The following is a 20,615-nucleotide window of genomic DNA, read 5'->3' as shown; positions in this document are numbered from 1 at the left end:
AACCTCCTAGGTTGTTTGTGCCAGGCCATACATGCTCCATTTTAAATGGCTTGAGGTAGGTGAAATTAATTTCACAGTGGTTATCAATGTAATCAGACTTGGGAGTTGGCCAGAGGTGCAAATACATAGGTTTCAGCAGGAGATTCGCTGTAATTTTGTTTGCAGATAAGGACTATTTATCTACAGAACCTATAGCAAGATGAACAGATGAGAGAAAAATAATAACAGAATCTGATTTGTTTACACCGAGATTTCAGTACAGAAGGAAGTGATGAAACGTGCCACTCACCAGATCAGATGTTACTGCACTCATTTGTTAATGTGCCTCCTTGAATGGAATTAATGAAACCTCTCATTGTAGATCAATACTCTCTTTGACTAGAGAATATTATGGGTACTTATTGTATATGCTTAATTAGATTGAAATTGCTTTTGCATTTCCTTTATATTAAAAAAAAATCTGATCTCAGCAGTTTAAAAAAGGGAATTACAAAAGTCATCCCCTCCATTGTGCTGCTAAAGCTAGCAAGAGAAAGGAAAATGGGAAAAATCCCCAGCCAACTGCCCAGGTCTGGCCTTCAGCTTGGTGGCAATTTTGGCAGAGATGCACTAAGCAGTACTCACTGCAGTGTGTCCATAAAGAAAACAAATGGTAATTCTCATACTATCATCACAGGAGATTGATGGTGTCCATTAAAGGCAATAGGCTTGGACTGGGACTGTATGGAACTATTTTGAAACACATTTCCCTTCCTCTCACGTTTTCTGTCCAAACCCAATTTCGACAAAACTGTTCCAAATTAATATACATCACCCTCCTTCCTCAGCTACATCTCCCCCTAAACATTCTGGAGTGATCCTTTACATGCTTTATTTCTTGATGGCAATTTATTACTCCTTGAATTTTCTATCAAAAAACATTCCTAAAACTAATTTTCTTAGCACCACAGCCTTACCCCTATCAAAACGAAGCACTTAATATTTCAATATCAATTAATTAGTGGTCTTGTTACGTCATGCTTTTAGCTCAGCCCAGCATGTTTCTGAGTTTGCTTATTGTTTTCCTGTGCCTGTTCCAAGCTCTAAGCCCACACCAGAACTGCTCTGCTGGTTACTCTCCTGTCTTATGCTCAGCGCACTGGGTCCTGGTGAGGACCTGGGTGCTGCTCAGCGTTCTGGGTTACTTTGCCCTGCATTCACCTAGGAGCCCTTCCACCCTGCACCCTTTCACTTCATGGCACACACACCATTCCCTGCTAAATTTGTGAATCAAATTGTGAACTCTCAACTGCTTTCTGAAGCGTAATTTAGCCTTAAATTCTCCAAGGCGCCCTGCTCTGCAGCCAGAACACTCCTGCTTTTTCCCTAGGGCTGACATCAGACAGGACTGGGGTGGTTTAGCTGGAGAAAAGGAGGCTCAGGGGAGACCTTATAGTGCTCTACGACTGCCCTGAAAGGAAATTGTAGCAAGGTGGGAGTAGGTACCTTCTCACAAGTAACAAGTGATAGGACAAGAGGAAATGGCCTCAAGTTGTGCCAGGGGAGGTTTAGTCTGCATGTTAGGAAAAATTTCTTCACCTAAAGGGTGCCAAGTACTGGAACAGGCTGCCCAGGGAAGTGGTTGAGTCACCATCCCTGGAGGTGTTTAAGAGATGTGTAGATGTGATGCTTAGGGACATGGTTTAATGGTGGATGTGGCAGTGCTATGTTAATGGTTGGACTTGATGTGCTTGAAGGTATTTTCCAGACTGAACTATTCTATGATTCTATGACTTGCTACCATGCTATGCTAAGTTCGGTGTCCCTTGGCCTGCAAGAATGCACTGTTTATCGTTTTTTTTCTCCTCCTAGATTCTTTGTTTGTACAGTGGCAGCTTTTGTGCCAATTATTTTCTTTTTCTTTGCCTGGAGTTATTGGCAGAGCTAATTAACCACAGAATATAAAAGCCTTGTTCTCTGGGGCTGAGTGATGTGGTCACAGAGCAGTGTGAGTGCTGCCTTGTGGCGTGGGAGATGAGCAGTCGGGTGGGTTGCCTGAGGATCTGCCGATTATCCTGACAAAGAGGCGCCTAGTTATTTCCAACAGCAAATGTAATCCTTATTTTTGAGGGGCTGCACACTGCATCTTTCTTTGCTCTCTCCGCAGTGCTCCACAGCTCCGCAGATGGCACTGACTATGCAGACAGTCACCTTAGAGCATGCAGGTCTTGGCCACTGTGAGGAAAGCTGGTGGGTGAGAAGGGACTTAGCGAGCTCAGGTGTGCCTGTGTGGGCATGACATGAGGGCACTGCATGGTGCCTCTGAGTTTGGACAGGTACACTGACTCAGGGCACTTCTCCTTGGGCTCGTAGAGCTGAACCCTGCCTGAGAATTAATTTTTACTGGGGGTTTCACTTTAGGTAAAGAAAACACAGAGAGTGAGAGTGGCAGCCCCTGGGCCAGGTGTATTTGGAAAGGAAAGAATCACCTCCTCCACCCAAGTGGTAGGGCAGCCTGCCGGGGCAGAAGCCTGGCCTCTGTGCTGCACCCGACCAGGATTTTCCACATCCAGAAATGCCCGGGGAACTTATTCGGTTTTCTTTTTTTTTTTTTTTTTTTTTTTCTTTCCTTTTTTTTTCCTTTTTTTTTTTTTTTTTTTTTTTCTCCTGGACAAATGTCTGCTCATGACAGGAAACAGGAGTGGATTCGGTATAAAACGCTCCTGCTGTTTGTGCAGCTCAGACGGTTTCCCTGGCGGTGCTCCGCGGTGGGGGTAGACCCGCGCAGGAGCCCTCCTGCAGCGGCGGTGGTCCGGATGCCCGTGTCCCAGGCTTTCGTCGCGGTTCCAGCCCCCCCCCGCCCTCAGCCTCCGTCGTGGGGTGGTCCTGAGCTGCCCGCAGAGAAGCGGCGCCAGGGAAGGGACTGGGCATTGTTGCCGGCAGCCCGCGGGCAGCAGGACGCGTGTCCCCGCGTCCCCGCAGACGTGTGTGTGGGTGCTCGTGAGCGGTGGTGCAGGACCGGCTCGTGGGGCGGGGACGGCGAACTCTCCTCATCGCCGGGACTTGGGGGTGCAGAGAGAGCCCCGGGCTCCTCAACCCCTCGGTTTGCCCTTCCAACCCCAGCTTCTCCCCCGCAGGCATCAGAGGGCACACGGGACTCGGGGCCCTTCGGGAGGGCAGGCTCTGGGGTCTGCTTTCCTTTGGGGTGGGGGGAAGGGAGAAGAAAATAGAGAAGCAACAGCCTCCAGCTTTTCCCTTCCTCTAATCTTGCTTCACTCCCCCTTGCTCCCTCTCCCTCCCTCTCTCCTTTCCTTTCCCCTTTCCCCTCCCTCCCTCTTTCTAATTCCTGCCACTAGCTCAGAGCCTCATTCAGCAGCCGCTGCCCGTGGAGTGTAATAGGCTGAAGATGCTGCCGTGTGTGCTCAGCGTCTAGTTGTGAATGGGACTTGCCTCCTCTCCCTCCTCCGGAGGTGGCTAAGGGAAGCAGCCAGCCCCCGCTGGACCGGCAGGTAAGCGGCGGCAGCAGCCGCAGCCCCGGGGAGCAGGGGGACACAGAGACGCCGGACTCATTTTGGGGGAGCGGGGAGCGCTGCTGCCAGGCAAAGCAGCAGCGAGGGGAAAGACAAGGAGCAGGAGCGGGGCGGCGGGGGAATGGTCCTTCGCTGCAGCTCAGAGCAAGAGGACCGAGAGGAGGATGCGTGCGTGCACAGACGAAACTTGACAGCAGCCGCGGGGCTGGGGCGGGGTGCGGGGTGCCGACCCGGGGGTGCGCTCTCGGCTGTGGCTGGGAGCAGAGAGGCGAGGTGGTCTCTCCACAGGCTGAAAGGGAACACTGTGGAAAACGGTAGCATTGTTTTTATAAATACCGTTCTTGCTCGGGGAGGGGGGCGGGCGAGCATTTGTCCGTTTTAAAATGTTCCTCCGGATAAGCAGATATTGAAACCCCCGAACTGAAAATCTTTTACTCGCACTGTAGCTCCCAGGCATGAAATGGATATGCTGAAATTATGAGTGCGTGAAATGAAGGATGCTCTATCCAGAATAAAAAAAAAGGGGAAGATTTTGATTTATATGTTATGGAGTTTTTTCGTGGGTTGTTTTTATTTTCTTTTTTTTTTTTTTTTTTGTTTGTTTGTTTGTTTTGTTTTTTTTTCCTTTGATTTTATTTTGCTTGCTGGCTTTCAAGTGAATTACTATTTGCAAGGTACCAAAATGGTATCTGTTTCTATTACGGGCTAGTCCAAAAAGCATTAGACTCTTGGGTGATACATGCATAAGCACATCTCCAAGAATGGTAAAATAGATCAGGCTGCGGGTCCCCATAAATACCATTAACTTTTAGAATAAAAGTGCTTCCTGTGCAGTCCTTCGGGAGCACATATAGCAGTCTGACATCATGATGCAAATGCCTTTACCTTCTACAGAAGTCCCCCTTTATTGTCTACTCTTTTAAATATTCATTTAGCGAGGAGAGAACCAGTGTATGCTAGGAGATCTTCTTTGTACCACTGCTACAAAGGACAGTGTGGCTGTGTAACACAGTATTTACCTACAGAGATATCTGTGACAAAGGAACCTCTTTAGCAAATGAGGTCACTAATTCAGAAATTGGCTCTTTATGAGGAGAATGCTCATTTCTTTTTCACATTCCAGTGACTAGTAACTCACTGGGAAAGACTTTCTTTTTCTTGGTTTGTGATGGTGATACAAAAAGAATTTCACGGACTCTGCACCCCTCTATTAAGAAATTAAATATTTTTAATTATTTAATAATGAAACTGTTGAATGAGAAAAATCAGTTAGCAGATTCAGAAACAGGGAAGCACACACTCAGACATTACTGAATGTCCATCTCTTTTCCCCTCATTGCTTTCATGCTTGCTTCAGTGTTTCCAAAGTCTGTGTGATTTTCCAGGTACTTTGTTCTTTTTCTATACTGGCTAATGTATGCCAATAAATAAATTTGCTTTCAGTGTAGGAGTTCTGCAATAATTAATTTGACATCTGCCTCAGTCAGGTCTGTCCACTGAGATTTAGAACACAAATCGATGATTGTACTTAGCCCTTTAGATGATTTTATGTGGAGAGATATATAGAAGTATATGGAAATGGAATTGCAGATGTTTGCTTATGAACAGCATTTTCATAGCTGAGTGGTGCAGTTCATACTATTGGGTGAGGGCAGTAAGAACTGTAAAGAGACTGAGAGCAGAAGGTCTGATTTGAGCTTCATACTTAAACATGCAAAACATTCTTCTAGCATATCTCTTAGTCTACTACACTCCAGAAAACAGAAGTTTCTGGGTGTCTCTCCTCTTGGAGAAAAACTAAGAACAACATCTTCAATAAAAGAATTGGAAATTCTTCAGGAAAGTTGCCTACAAAACATCTTTCTTCTGTAGGCTTTGTTCTTAGGCCCTTGAATAGGATATGGTTTTGGGTTTTTTTCACCTCAGCCTTGCACTGGAGCATCAGAGGGTGCACATGGACAGAGAATGCTATTTATAGACTTTTCTACATCAGCTTTAGCTTTGCTAAAATTTTAAGTGTTGGCTGTCCAAAAAAAAATCACTTGGGAGTAGATTACTTCATTTCCAGAAATTCTGCTACAATAGGGTATGTCAGGAGATGGGATAAGTCATTGCGATTTATCATCAGGAGTTTCAGACGGAAATATGTGTGAAAATGGTTGATTGAGAGACGGGACAGCTAAATGCATTTTTCTTTTGCATAACAGTGAGGGAAAACTACAAAGATTAAGATGACTTGTGTGATTTATCTGATCAAATGTTTTAAAATGTATCATGTGATTTCAGCTTCAATTAATATGCTATTCTGACACCATTATTTGACATATTTAATTTAATGTAATAAAAAGGTAAAGTTTGTAGTTCCTGTAGACTAAGATTTGTTTTCTGCAGACGCTGTAACTAAACAAAGCTTAACTTGTGAAACAAATATTTTATTGTTATGATTTCCACAGTAGAAGTTATTTCTAGCTCAGATATTTTAGAAATTAAAAGTGAAATCCAACTTGAGACTAGTGTCTCCCCTTTTTTGGTGAACATCCTAAATAATTTCTGAATCCATTTTGTGAGCTGGGTGTTTAGCGAAATATCGTCAGTGTGTGAGAAGCAGAGGTCTCATCTGGAATCAATTAATTTGAAGCAGTTTAGCAACATACTTTCTAGACTTGTTTTGTGCCTGAGTTTTTCTATGAACATTTTAAGCTAAAAATCTATGTATAATTTCCTATGCTATACTCCTCTTTTTTGTCTAATAACACTTCAGTTTTCATTGTCCCTTTGTTGGGACCAAGCCAAAGCTTTGGGAAATCAACTGAAAGATGGCCACAAATTTAAACGTAGTTTGGATGAGGCGCTTTGTCCATATGAATCAAGAGGTTTTACTTTACACTTAAGTATTGTCTTTTCATGTTATATCCTTATATTTTACTTCATCTCTTACCAGAAAAGGAGCAATGTGGTCATGTACTCTACAATTCTTTTATAGTATTTCAGGAGAAAATGTAGTCCTGGGTTTGGGTTCTAATGCTGAAGACTCTGATACTTCTAGGCTGGGAAATTATTGACTTGTTTAAACGCAAGCCTGCCTATGCCAGATTAGTAAACCCATTCATTTCCTTTTCCTGTGTAAGGACGGACTTTTGAATCGTTTAAACACTACCGAATGGTGGCAAATTTACTTACGGCACTCCGAGAGGTGGGGTTTTTACTCAGGAGCAGGGGTTTATGAAAGCCGTTCTCCCGGTGTTGAGCTTACTGCTATGGCTCCACTTTGCCCAACGGGTCCTTGAAGGCGGCCTGAGGAAAGGCCGGCAGAGGGGCGGTCGCGGACCGGGGACTGCTCTGCGGAGCTCGGCAAGGTGACAGCCGTTCGGTCACTAGAGGGCACTGACGCTCTTCGCCGCCGGCTCCTCCGCTTCTCCGGGCGCTGTGAAAAACTGTTTTGTTACCACCAGCATCGCAGGCCCTCTCAGGGGAGACGGGATTCAATCTCGCTGTGGTGCGGGCTAATGCTCGGGCAGTTTGTCAGGATTAGCATCGTTCTAGTCGCTAGCGTTACCTTCGGCGTCGTGTTACCGCCTTGCGGAGTTTTGGAATCCGGTAACTTCATGTTAGCTGAAGAGTGCCACGGCTGTAGTCTAGCTGTAAACTAAACACCACTCAGGACTCTCAGTGGCAGTGGTTTGTAAGGGGTTTACTATCTCTTTCTTCCTTTTCCAAAGGCAGTGTCAGCTCCTGCTATGCCAAGAGAAAGAGTTTAAAGACAGAAACAACGTCAAAGCAAAAAATACATCTTTCAAAATATTGTCATGCTTGATAGGTCTTACAAAGATGTCCTTGAAAGAAAAAAAAAAAACCCGAACATATTAAGCCTAATTGGTCTAATTTTGCCCATACATTGATATCTAGGTCAGTGGAGCTTAGAACTGAAGAACTGAGAAAAGTAGACTGGTCCAAATAATTTCTGTATATCCTGTAGCACCTTGGAATAGAAAAGATGTTGTTACAACCTGTCCTTGGAAATGCTGACCAAAAAGGACGTACATAACACTGTAGATGTTAAATGGTTGCAGGCTTGGAAGGAGTCTCATTTCCACCTGCCCTCTTCTGATGTTCTTCCCTAGACATCTGCTTTGGGGTAGTGCTACGGGCAGGATGCTGGACTGCACAGATTTTCGATTTAACTTATAGACTAGTTGAATTCCTGTGTATAAAAAATATATACTATAGGTAACAAAGTGCAGAGTGTTATAATATTGTTTTGTATCTCTGGCAGATAAGCAGACAGAGAAACTAATGTGTCTAATAGACATTGTTATCTATAACATTGATGCCAGAGATGGGCAACACAGGGCTGTAATAGTTGTATAAGTTTCTGTCAATCACAGGATTTAGGATAGTAATTAAGAATTATCGTAAAATAACAACTCTTGGTGAGAGATCAACTACCGCACTGGAAAATGAGTACTGCTTTGCTGAGGAGCCCTGTGTTGCAAAGAGCAGTCCAAGGCCCCTTAGCTGCATCCTCTGTGCTCCAGGGCAGGGAACATCTCTTCGACTGTTAGATGTGCCCAAGGTGGATGCAAAAGTTAGAGCTGGCAGTCATGTTCAAGGCCCCCCAGAGAACATTATGCATGGCTGGGACATTAGCAGTGCCTTGCAAGCCAGCAGGAATTCAGAGGCAAATATCTGGAGCAGCCAGGCCTGCTGCTGAGCAGTGTCCGTGGGGAAGGTGACATTATGGTTAATTTTGCCTGACAAAGACATGAAGCTTTCTTCCATAACTGCTTGGGTGGTGCAGTGGTTTTCTGGCATCCCAGTCCCACTGAGCTCTGTGCGCTCCATGAACCATAATTTATCTCTTCAATTTTAAAGTGCTGGCTTAAGCAAATTCTAAGGGGTTTTGTGTGTTTTCTCCAAAGTTTGGCAACGAGTAGAAACCCTTCCCCTTCTGAATCAGCAAGAGCTCATCAGAACTTGTAATTGTAGTGCAATGGCAGGCAGAGTTGGAGTAGTAGAAATCAATGTAAATGGATTATAAGAAAAGGACCAAGGAACTGAATATAAAAGAGTAGCCAGGATTTTCCAGAGTGATGGATGAACAATGAAGCAATAGGCTCAAATGATCATTTAATTGTTCATCTACAGATAGATTGTAGCCACATTGTAGATAAATTAACATAAAATGCAGTATAAAATGAAGTATTACAAAGCAGGCAAGATTGAACAGAACTTTGATACATGAATGTATGATGTAGGGAGTACCCATCTACTCAGTAATTACACATAAGCTTTCCTTTAATTGTGTTGGTATGGTTTGACAATGTTACAGAGTTCCCAGTGATGCTGTGAACGCATTGGCCCACACAAGCGAAGATTGGAGTGAGGAGCAGAAGAACTTCTATTCAGTAACCCTTTAAAACACAGTCACAGAATTTCCATGTTTATGAGCTTCATAGCATGACATTTAGCTCTCTTATGTTTGAATTGTATAACAGGTTTTCCTGCCCTACCAGCATACATCAGCAGTACTTCATAGCTTGAAAACAGCCTAGCTTATATGGCTGTGTGCAGGGTTATTCTTTTCACATAAACTCCTAATCCCACAGGGTTTGTGCTAGCTTGATATACTAAAAAGTTCCTTAACTTGATGTCAATCCCATTGCAGAACTGCTTCTTCTGCGCTGAATTCAGCACTCTTCCTTTTATAAAGTGCAATCATCAGATATTCCATGTGGAAGTATTACGTTTAAGAGTAAGCCAGTGCCATATAAACTCTGGTTCAACATAATTTTATCCCAATGAGGCTTCTGATATATATATATATTTAAGTAAAATAAAACTTCAGAAACATATTAATTGGTCTCAACGGTTAAGTTAAATAGTTAAATACATGCATACATATCATTCTGCCAAGGATAAGTCATTAGTTCAGTATAAACCAGAAATGATAGCTCTACTTGAATCAGGAGACTAAACCCTATTTCCATTAATGTTAACTGTTTTATTAATATATGCATGTGTCGGCATTAAGTCACAAATTTAAATGGTCTGTCCTTTCTTGATTTAAAGTAATTATCTCAAAGATCTTGGCTGCTGAACGAATAACTGAATTACTGCTTTAATCTTTTACCAACTTCTGTCTTCTTTTTTTGTATGTAGACATTGTAAGGCAAACAAAAGAAATACACTTTGTGCAAAGTTAGATGGCATTTGAACCAAAAATAAATGTATTTTAATTACTAGAGCAGAACACTTGTAACTACACCATCCCCGAGACAAGGATTCTCAGTTAAGTTACATAACATTATGGATCTGCCTGTACCTTACGTGTACTTCATGCACATTTATGTATATTTTCATTTATATAGTTAAAATTAATTTTTGTGTGTTAGTGGAAAATTTTAATTGAAGCAACAGGTTAAAAAAATGTAAATTTAAATTCTTTGACAAAAATGACATTCAAAAGGTTTGTACCTAAATCTTGGAATTAATTTTATCTGCAAGAAATCCTGAGGTAAACACAGGACTTTGAATAGTATTTTCAAAATAAAAACCTAGTCTTGTTAGCACTAGGAAACATACTTGAAATTTTTGGATTAAAACTTCTCCTTTCAGAACAGGTCTTCTGACAGGCAGTCATCCATTTCAGCTGACTTGACCGCATATTGATATAGTTAGGTGTTTTGAAGTATCACTCAGCTCATTTTAGATCACCATGCAAGACGTTAGTGCATTTTTTCATCACAGAGTACTTTCTGGTCAATGCAGAAATGATTGTAAGTTTTTTTTGAAGAATGACCAGTATTAAAGCCATTGAATGCTTCCAGGTTAATTTGGTGTGTACAGCACAGTGATTAAAAGCTCAGGTCTCATACTGCATGAACGACAGAGATTACCAAACTGATGTAACTGAGGATGTACTAAAACATTTATCTAATGCACACAGTGAACAGAAATTCTAAAAGATAACATCTTCTTCCCATTCTTTTTCAGCATATTTTTCTTGCAATTAAAATTCCAGTGAAAATCTTCAATATTTCACATCAGTGAAAGCTACTGTTCATTCACAGTTTCAAATCTAATTTCTCCAGACATAAGAGGTTCCAAAATTTTGAAAAGCAGTTGAATAATTTTATTTGGGACTCTGATTCAAACAGAAAAAAATGTCCACCACTGATTGTTTCCTTTTTATTTGTTACAGTTTTAGTTATAGCTGGTATAGCTCAGAGAATATGTCTGATTAGTATGCATTTCAATTCTTTTTAACACAGTGGGAATTTATATAGCTTTTTTTTTTTTTTTCTAAAGCAAGAAGAAAACATAGCAGGCATTGACATTTACACACAAAACGGCTGACTAGGCAGCAATACCAAGTGACTGTAGGTCAGATTTTGGATGGGCATTATAGTTCTTTCTGTCCTTAAAACTGTGAAATTTGCAATATTTATATGGAAAAAAAAATGTGTTTATAAAGTATGAATATGTAGTCATGGTTCAAGTACCAAATTTAACAATCCTCTTAGAGATCTCTAGTGTGTGGTTTTCTGTGGTGCAGTCATCAGCTATACCCCTGTAGTGAAGCTAGTTTAAGACTTCCCCAGTGATGCCCAATCCTGTACTGCAGTTCACAGTCCACTGATCTATACAAAGTTGATTTGGAGACTTCAGAGCTAATTGGGGTATCTTGATCTGTATTAAAACAAACCATATACAGTAGTCAAGGTTGCTGTCTATACAACCTTGTTAACATAGAGCCTGTGCTCCTAGTCATAGTTCTTGGCTTCTTAGGTTTCTGTATCATCATCCTGAGGTCACTGAAACTGCTTATGTTTAGATGATATTTCTTGTGCCTTACTTTATTAGCATCTGCTCCCCTCTACCATGAAAATCTAACATTCAGTGAACTTTTCACCTTCACAGTTTCCCACTTTTCAAGGCAAACTTTCCTCTGCCCTCCATAACCTCCATTTTATCAGGTATAGTGGACTTTTCTAGCCTTTCTTTTTATTTTGATATTTTTTCTTTACTCAGCCATTGCTACTTATCCTCAAATGTGGAGACATTCTTCTATGATTGGGTCAGGCTCAACCAACACATGGCTTTTCCTTTAACAATTTCTTCTACCTGAATTAAACAAGTGCTTCTCATTCCTAGGCTGCAGTGTAATCACTGCAATCCCGTAATGTCCAGTTACCCTCTGTGCATGTTACTTACTTAGGTTTTTGGATCCATAAGCAGAAGTTTTACTTTCTTTGTATTTGGATAGGTATGTCAGACTACTGGGATATGATAAAAAAATTACTCTTAGTATGTTCAATGACTTCCTATACATTCAAAGCAAGCTCCACATTTAAATAAGGTGACATTGGTGTGATCTGAGAAACACTGAAGCAATATAATGAAAAAAGAAACAGAAACTAGCTTTACTCTCTAGACCATTTATATACAACATGCAGATGTTACATGTAACTAGGACATGATGAACTTCGTTGAAAGAGGTAATGCAAAGATTTGCTCCATGCTGCAGTGCTGCAGTGAAGTGCTGGGATTCTATAGCATCACAATTTAGTAAGTAAGTGGCTGCTGGCCTTGGGTTTTAAAGAAGCAGTCAAAAAACATTATGAAAATCAAAAGTCACATTATAAAAGTCTATTTTTTTTTGAGTGGCATTGAGTTGACATTGAATCATAGAATCACAGAATTATTAGGGTTGAAAGGGACCTCAAAGATCATCTAGTTCAAACTCACCTGCCATTGGGAGGGACACCTTCCACTAGACCAGGTTGCTCAAGGCCCCAGCCATCTTATTGTGACCTTCACTATGTATTTGTATACTTCAGAGACTAGCTAAATGTCCACTTTATTTAATATATGCTCAGAGTCTTTTTATTGTTGTTAGCAGACTTTTTACAGTGACTTCTGTGAGCAGACAAGTTTAAACTATTTAACTGATGTTTTCACTCTACTGTTTTGAAATTCTGTCTAGTGAGTCTGATACAAACTAGAGGAACTGGAGTCCGTGGGGTTACTAATAGACATTGGTATTACTAAACAGTATACTCGATATGTAAATTTAAAGTATTTTTGGTAATTATATTAACTCATGTTTTTAAAGAGTTTATATGGAGGTGTGCATTTCAGGGCTAAGCCGGCTTTTAGTCCTACAAGCATTAAAAATGCTGTCAATCCACCACCATATGTAAGAAATTGCACTAATATCTGTTTAATTATCTAATCAAATTGAACAAGAAATGAGTTTGGCTGAAATAATCAAGTCTATAGAGAAAGCGCCAGCTCTGATACTTACCAAGATTTGACAGTTGCTTGTTGTCATGACCTTGGCTTTTTTCATGATGAGTTAGAGGTCAGAAAGTGTGCTAGCTGTAATTACTGCCTCCATAAGAGTCTGTAGGCTATCCTCTGCAGTAGACTTGAACCAGATTGTCTGCATGTATCTCATTACTTATGGGACTGCGTGCAAATCTTACAGCTGTTAAATCCTGTTTCTATCACCGTATACAGCCTGTGGAACAGCTTAGCCCTTATATTTTCCTTGAAAATGAATGACTAGCAAGTTGTCTCTTGAAAGCTGTGCATAATGTGAGAAATACCGAAAACTGAACATTTGCTTATTTTTTTGCAAAAAATGTAAAGGAGGTCATTGATACTTTATCAAGAAAAGAAAGTGATGTAAATGAAATTAATAATACGTACAAAAGACTTTTCCATTGGTGCTAAATCAGTTTGCCTACTGGAGGAGAGAAGAGTTTTTTTGCCCAGAGGTATACCCCATCTGGAAACTAAATCCATTTTTAGTTGAAATGAAATAATTCAAAATAAACTGCACAAATGCTTGTGTTTTAACTGTTTCCATGTGCTTAAGCATAGACTTTATTTAACTCATAAATGCTTTGGGCATTTTATTACTTTGAGTTAACAAATGCTAATTGCTTCTTGAATTTAAGATCAGCAGCTCCTCCTTTCAGGCTTTTCAATGTTACAAGGAGTGGTTTGAGTCAGATATGACAATTTTCTGTTTCACATGTTAGTTATATATGCAGCTCCTGTAACTTCATGGAAAAGAAACCATTAAATTGTATACATATTAACTTCCTTTTTCTTTCTTACCAATTGATTACATGCGTTTCCCCTTTGGGCTTTATAAAAAGCCCCAGGATTTATTTTCCAACAAGTTAGAAACATACCAACTTTTTAATAACATATCAAGTGTTTTAAATGTAAAGACATAATTTCTCTCTACATCCTTATGCACCAAAATAATTTGTCTATTATCTAAAGAAAGACAGGCATATTCCTTGTGCTTTCCTATGCCTATAACCTTATGAATTGAGATGTCAGTCTGAACAACATGAATCCCTTTCCACAGCTGTGCCTTGAAGGACAGATGTCTTTCTACCATGAATGATGCCAGAAAATGTCCTGTTGCAAAACTGTTTTTCCCACTTCTCAGTAGTCTGGTGAGGTCATTTCCATAATCCATGGAACTGTTGCTAAAATTATGGGTGTATATATATGTATGGTAATGTTGTTGAAGCTGTATAGGGAACTAAGTAAAAGATCCCTATTCGTTAATTATGCCTTCTAATTATGCTGCTTGTTTTAGTAACCTCCTCACTTACTGAAAGGATCCTAGAATGGATGAAGAAGAGCCTAATTCTTTATTTATGGAAAGGAATTATTTCAGTAGTCATGTTCAAAATTACAGATCAGCTGAGAGGACAGCATTTGTACTCCTAGTTTCTATTGGCTTGGACTTTAACTTCTTAATGACTTCATCCGGGTGCTTGCATTTGAGGAGAGAGAAGAATGAAAGACTTAAATCTATCAGTTTGTTTTCCCTATTTTAAAAGTGTCCTTTGACCTGACTAGATGAGTGTGTGCCCACTCGGGTTTCTTTAAGGGGAAATAGTTGAAAGCATGGAACATGATGAAAACTTGTACTGCAAAGGCAAACTTCCTCACTTCTCAGAAGTACATTTATGTGTCTCAGTGACATGCCATCTAAACAGCAGCTTTCAAAGCATAATATTAAGTCAAGTTAACTTGACTGAAAAACAAGCGCAGCTTGTTTAGGGAGGGAGTTTTAATCTTTCAATGAACTTCACATCAAGTCTGTAGTGTAAGGAACCTATTGGGCCTAGTATACCTATTTTACTCCTATTGGAGCAGCATCCCCAAACGATATTGAGGTGCTCACTCTGAAATGCCGGAACACTGCATAAAATCGGCTGCTAGTGGCAAAGGATTAAAAACCATATGGGCTAGTTATCTGTTTGGAGCTTCAAACAGCCACATTCTACATCAAAAAGGGCTGCAGCAACTCGTTGATCAAAGCTCAGGTAATTTAATTATTTGCCTTCATGAATCAAGGGGTCCTTGAACAAGCTCAGGATGTCTGGGTATTAGAATATAGGAAATTTATTGTTTCACTCCTTCTAATATTCCAACATCAAAGGAGCTTCTCCCTATAAACAAAGCAGTCTGAAGTCAAAGAATTCAAGCAAAAGCTAGCATGGAGAGATTCGGTTTTCTAGGATCTTTGTGAACTGGAAATTAAGCTGATTCTTGTAGGGTGAGATATTTACCACTGTGATTCTTTGTGTTTATTTTATATAACTAAACATCTGTGCCAAATCTTGCAAACTGAAACACTTAGCTCCCACTCCTGTGAGTTCACTTGCTGACATTGGCTTTCCTGTTTCTCAGTTTTACCTGAGTTTTTGTTTTGCAAATATCTGTTTGCTAAACTCTGTGTCTTTGACCACGTCATGCTTTGAGATTCAAATTATCAGTGTGATGTAGACTGTGCACTGTAATTTGGAGGAGAGCTTTCATAGCTAATTCTTCCAGCAGCCCCAGCCAGAAGTCAGTATAAATTCAGGGTGGTGAGGGAAGCCTATGGTCTGAAAGAACAGTACTCAGTCCCAAGGGGTCTCTGTGCTTCTCACCATTGGTGGCAGCTGCATTAGTTGAGGATTAATGAAGTAAAAATTGGTTGGCAAATTTAAAACTCTAAGCATAGCAGAGATGTGCATGCTGATCCAAGAATGGATTTTCAGCCTGCAAAAATAAATGACACTTTATTTCAGAGAAAGATTAATTCTTTCGTATCTTTCACTTTTATTTTTATATTTTCTTCATTTGGTCTGCCAGATTTCCGTTCACAAGTGGGACCTGCCTCCTTCCTCTTTTTAACATGTTCATGGACCAAACATAAACTAAACATAACATGTACTAAAATTTCTTATGGTAAGTGCCACACTTTGTGTGTGTTGTATGTTTATCTGTTATGTCATTTCCATGTGAAAGCTCTTACATTGCCTGTGTTAACCTGATTTTGTATCTGTTGTGACCTGCAACAATACTGTATGTCAAAAACCTGTTGAAGCCAGGGAGCTGTCTTTGTGCAGAGTGCTTCCTTACATATTAGCAGGAACAGAAATATATTAGTAGGAGACAGTCAGAAGAGACAGGAAACAAATGCAGTCGCTACATGTGGTGACAAATGTTTCTGAGAATAATGTCGAAGTTACATATATAGAAAGAAAATAAAAGAGGTTGGCTCATCCCACCTTCTCCTATTTACCTGTGAAAGGAGAAGTGCCACAAATTTCTAATACTGAAAATCCTTTTGCAAATGAAAAATTTTCTTTAATAATGGCATGGAAATTTTTATAGAAAAAAAGTACTGCAAAATTGTGATAAATAATATAATTATTTCATATAACACAATAAATAATGAAGACAAAATTAGCAATGCATAATTCATATCATACTGGTGAGGAGCTCTACAGAGTATTTTATTTTAAATGGTGACATGATGCTTGGCGAGACATGTTGCTCTGCTTTGTGTGGGAAAGGTAGTCTACTTCACATATCAGCTAGCTGCAAAACTGTTCTATTAGCTATGTGCACTGCAGTTCCTTACAACAAGGTTAAAGAATTAAATCAATTATACGTATTTTTGTAAAGACATTACAATTTTCTATCATAATTCCTAGGTAACTGTTCTTGGAAGAAAAACATTGTTTTTGTCAAACTTTTGAAACCACTGTGTGTGATTTTTCAGTTTCTTCAATATGGACAGAAACCTGTGTTTTAAGCTTGAAAGACCTAGCTTTTAAATTCACATGCTCAGATCTTTACTATGTGATAATCTTATTACATATTTTCTAAGAGATCAGACAGCAGAAGGGTGATTATTTCATTCCAGGTGAAGTTATTTGACTTTTATCACACCAAATGTACAGTAACATTCACTACACCAGTATTATACTTGACCAGGCAGTATTGCCAAAAAGGTGGTTTTATTTGTGTGTGTGTGTATATATATGTATACATACACACACACACAACGTTATGTGTCTGTATATATACGCACTTACGAGAACACTCACCCTTCCTCAATGTCTATCACAGTTCTACTGTGAAATTGCTGACGACAAAAAGGATCATATATGTGAGTTTATATAAGTCTTAATTTCTGCCATATAAATGATGCGGTGATGTGAGTCGTTACATTTGCCAGTGAATGATGTAGTGACTGTGCACATGCCTGTGCCATCACCAGAGGAGGAGGAATTGATTAGCAATAACACACTTCATTAACACTGCACTTTCTCAATCACTGTAATTGTGGCTCTTCCCCTGAAACATCAAGTGGAACAGGTTTCATTTCAACCAAATCAATCCAATGTGTTAAAATTTACATAATTTTCTCTCATTGCATTTATAGAGCAGCAGGAATTTTAATTTGCATTGTCTTCATAGTCTATAATCAAAGTGTTAAGAGCACAAGGTTTATTTATTACGTATGGCATGTGGTGACAAATTTACACAATAGGCTGCATCTTGCTGAAATATCCCTTCTCTCCTCACACCCACCTCTACAATTTTGGTTATAACTTATTTTCTATAAACCTGTTAAATCAATTGCACAAGCCTTTGAGTTCCATAGGACATTTATTAGGGAGACAGATCCTTAGAAAAATAAATTAATAAAATGTCATACGGAAAGGTGAGAGGTTCTAAGCTAAGGGAAAGCATTGGAAACTGGACTGTTTCCTGATTTTGGGAGAAGGCTGTTAAAAAACCCACCATGGTATGGACTATCACTGTATACCAAAGACAGACATTTACAGATTGAATGGAAAGGTACCTTTTTTGCTTGTTTAGTGTCAATTACTGTAGAGTGGCTGACACACCAGAGGACTGTGCTGCCATTCAGCGAGACCTGGACAGGCTGGAGAGTTGGGCGGGGAGAAACTTGATGAAATTTAACAAGGGCAAGTGTAGAGTCTTGCATCTGGGGAAGAACAACCCCATGTACCAGTACAGGTTGGGGGTTAACCTGCTGGAAAGTAGTGAAGGGGAAAGGGACCTGGGGGTCCTGGTGGATAGGAGGATGACCATGAGCCAGCAATGTGCTCTTGTGGCCAAGAAGGCAAATGGCATCTTAGGGTGCATTAGAAAGGGAGTGGTTAGTAGGTCAAGAGAGGTTCTCCTCCCCCTCTACTCAGCCTTGGTGAGGCCACATCTGGAATATTGCGTCCAGTTCTGGGCCCCTCTGTTCAAGAAGGACAGGGAATTGCTTGAAGGAGTCCAGCGCAGAGCCACAAAGATGATTAAGGGAGTGGAACATCTCCCTTATGAGGAGAGGCTGAGGGAGCTGGGTCTCTTTAGCTTGCAAAAGAGGAGACTGAGGGGTGACCTCATCAATGTTTACAAATATGTGAAGGGTAGGTGTCAGGATGATGGAGCTAGGCTTTTTTTCAGTGATATCCAGTGATAGGACAAGGGGCAATGGGTGTAAACTGGAACATAGGAAGTTCCACGTTAACATCAGGAAGAACTTCTTTACTGTAAGAGTGACAGAGCACTGGAACAGGTTGCCCAGGGGGGTTGTGGAGTCTCCTACACTGGAGATATTCAAGGCCCGCCTGGACAAGTTCCTGTGTGATGTACTGTAGGTTACCCTGCTCTTGCAGGGGGGTTGGACTAGATGATCTTTTGAGGTCCCTTCCAACCCTTGGGATTCTGTGATTCTGTGATTCTGTTAGTACTAAAAAGCAGCTAGGAAGTTAAATGCTGTAAATGTAAATTCCAACACTGATTGTTGCCTGCTATGGGCGACCTTTGCTTTATGAAAAGAAAAATGCTTAACGAGATATTTTTGATATAACATTGTTTTAGTAAACAGATAAAAAAAGAGAGTATTTTAATAACACTTGTAGGAGTTCGAAATACTTTCTAAATAAGGAACGCAAGCCATCCAATGGTTTAGATATATAGGTCTTCTGTGGAGCGTCACAGAACTACCATAGTATAAGATTTATCATTTAGATCTTTGAATGACTGAGTTCTATGAGACATGCATCAGATAGTACCCATCTCCTTTCACTGCCTGAATAAGGATATTCAGACTAAAATGTAGGAATATACTTTTATTATATTGTACTCTCTCGTAATGCAACAGAACAAACAAATATATTCCATGTGCTAGCATGCACAGAAATTCAGGTCATACAAGATTTATCTATCTTTGATCAAAGAAAAAGTGTGTAGAACCTCTTAACAGTACTGCAGAATGTAGTTAGATGTTAAGAGTCATGTTTTTAGAAAGAGGTTATATGGGCACATGTTTGTCCTCTACCAAAACCTTCACACACAGTTTTATTAATACATAACTAAATCACTGATCTGATGTTAAGAGTTTAAAACTGTCAGTGTATTGTATTTGAACTATATTTTAGTCCATGCTAAGAAAAAGGCACATGGGTGTATTACATGCATGATGACTTGTATTTTCAAGTTATATAAGTATCGAAGCAGACACAAATCTGACATTTGTAATTTTTTCGATCCCTGTATGAAGTTGGAATGAAACTTCATTTTATATAGCAACTGTTAACATCCAACATGTGCCAAAATGCTTCTAAAGAGTATTATGTCAATGTAGCTGAAACAACTGCAAAAATAGAAATGACAGTGAACACTAAATAAATTCACATTACTGACGTTCTAAGATTAATACATAGACAGTAAGGTCATGCTTAGTAGGTTTATAGAGGTGCAAAAGAGAAATGTAAAGCCAGTTAAACTTTGAGAGAGATATTCAGGGTAAGAGGAGACTAATTCTGTAGCTGAGCTCACCAATAAAAGGGCCTGTTAAAGTGATTATGAAGCTGTAACACTGTCCACTTTTTGGTTTGGTTTGGTTTTGGTTTTGGTTTGCTTTGGGTTTTTTTCATCTTTTCACAGAAGTTACTGTATGGGCTGCACAGTCCTTGAATGTCATCTCATTTTGCTATCAAAGCTCCTCTGAGAAAGGATTCTTTTGCCACCTTCCATCTTTTTACTTTGTTACCTGTTTTCCCATGATTTCTCCACATCCATTGAATATTGTTTAAAAATCTACAAGGAACTGTCAAGAGGGGAAGGCTTACAGATAGATGGATGTAGCAAAGGCAAGTAAAGTCATAATTTTTACCTGTTTGCCCAGTCGTATTCTCAGAGATAAACAATGATGATGCTCAGTATTCATATTGCTCTAGTAGAACCTTTCTGTATGACTGTAGAATAGGGGGTGAGGGAGTGTGCTACAGCTTTTAAATTATTTCCTTTAAGTGAACAGTGTGTGACAATTGTATGAACCCCAAACTGATTTTGTGAGCTTTGAAGAATATTCATGTCAAATTGAAACCTTGCTTGACCTACACCTGGTTTTGGACTCTGATGTTTCCAAGCATCAGCACATCTTGCTGTTGATTAAGCATCAGCTGAAAAAATGCCAATTGGAAATGTTACCAAAGCTGTTCTTTGTTAGAGCAGCTCCTGGCAGTCTGGGGTGAGCCTGCCAGCCTGCATGGGTGAGAATGGATGTTCCTGAAAGCCCAAGAAGAAAAGGGGGAAGGTGGAAATATATAAAGAGATAGATGCAATGCCAGTTCGTGTTTCTCTGGAGAGTTGCACAGGGAGGTTAATTGAACCAAGTTAAGTGCTATGTTTACATCTAACCCAGATGAAATAAACTCCTGAGTTCAGTTTGGGAAATTTTACCTTATTCAGTAGCACCTCAGAGCTGGC

The 20,615-nt window shown here is 40.0% G+C and overlaps 1 protein-coding gene across 3 annotated transcripts in view; it reads left to right on the top strand.

Moving 5' to 3' along the window:
* The first annotated feature begins 3,322 nt into the window (after positions 1-3,322).
* CDH11 (cadherin 11) overlaps positions 3,323-20,615 on the top strand; it is a 79,987-nt gene continuing 62,694 nt past the window's right edge. For 2 of the 3 annotated variants that reach the window (XM_065661811.1, XM_065661807.1), the window contains exon 1: positions 3,323-3,488. The gene's annotated coding sequence lies outside the window, so the exon portion shown is untranslated. Of the gene's footprint in view, positions 3,489-15,683; positions 15,780-20,615 lie in introns of all 3 variants that reach the window. The other variant, XM_065661808.1, reaches the window with a different exon arrangement.

Source organism: Lathamus discolor, chromosome Z, assembly GCF_037157495.1.
Source record: "Lathamus discolor isolate bLatDis1 chromosome Z, bLatDis1.hap1, whole genome shotgun sequence".
In the NCBI taxonomy this organism is placed as follows: domain Eukaryota; kingdom Metazoa; phylum Chordata; class Aves; order Psittaciformes; family Psittacidae; genus Lathamus; species Lathamus discolor.
This window is presented reverse-complemented; position numbering and strand designations above follow the sequence as displayed.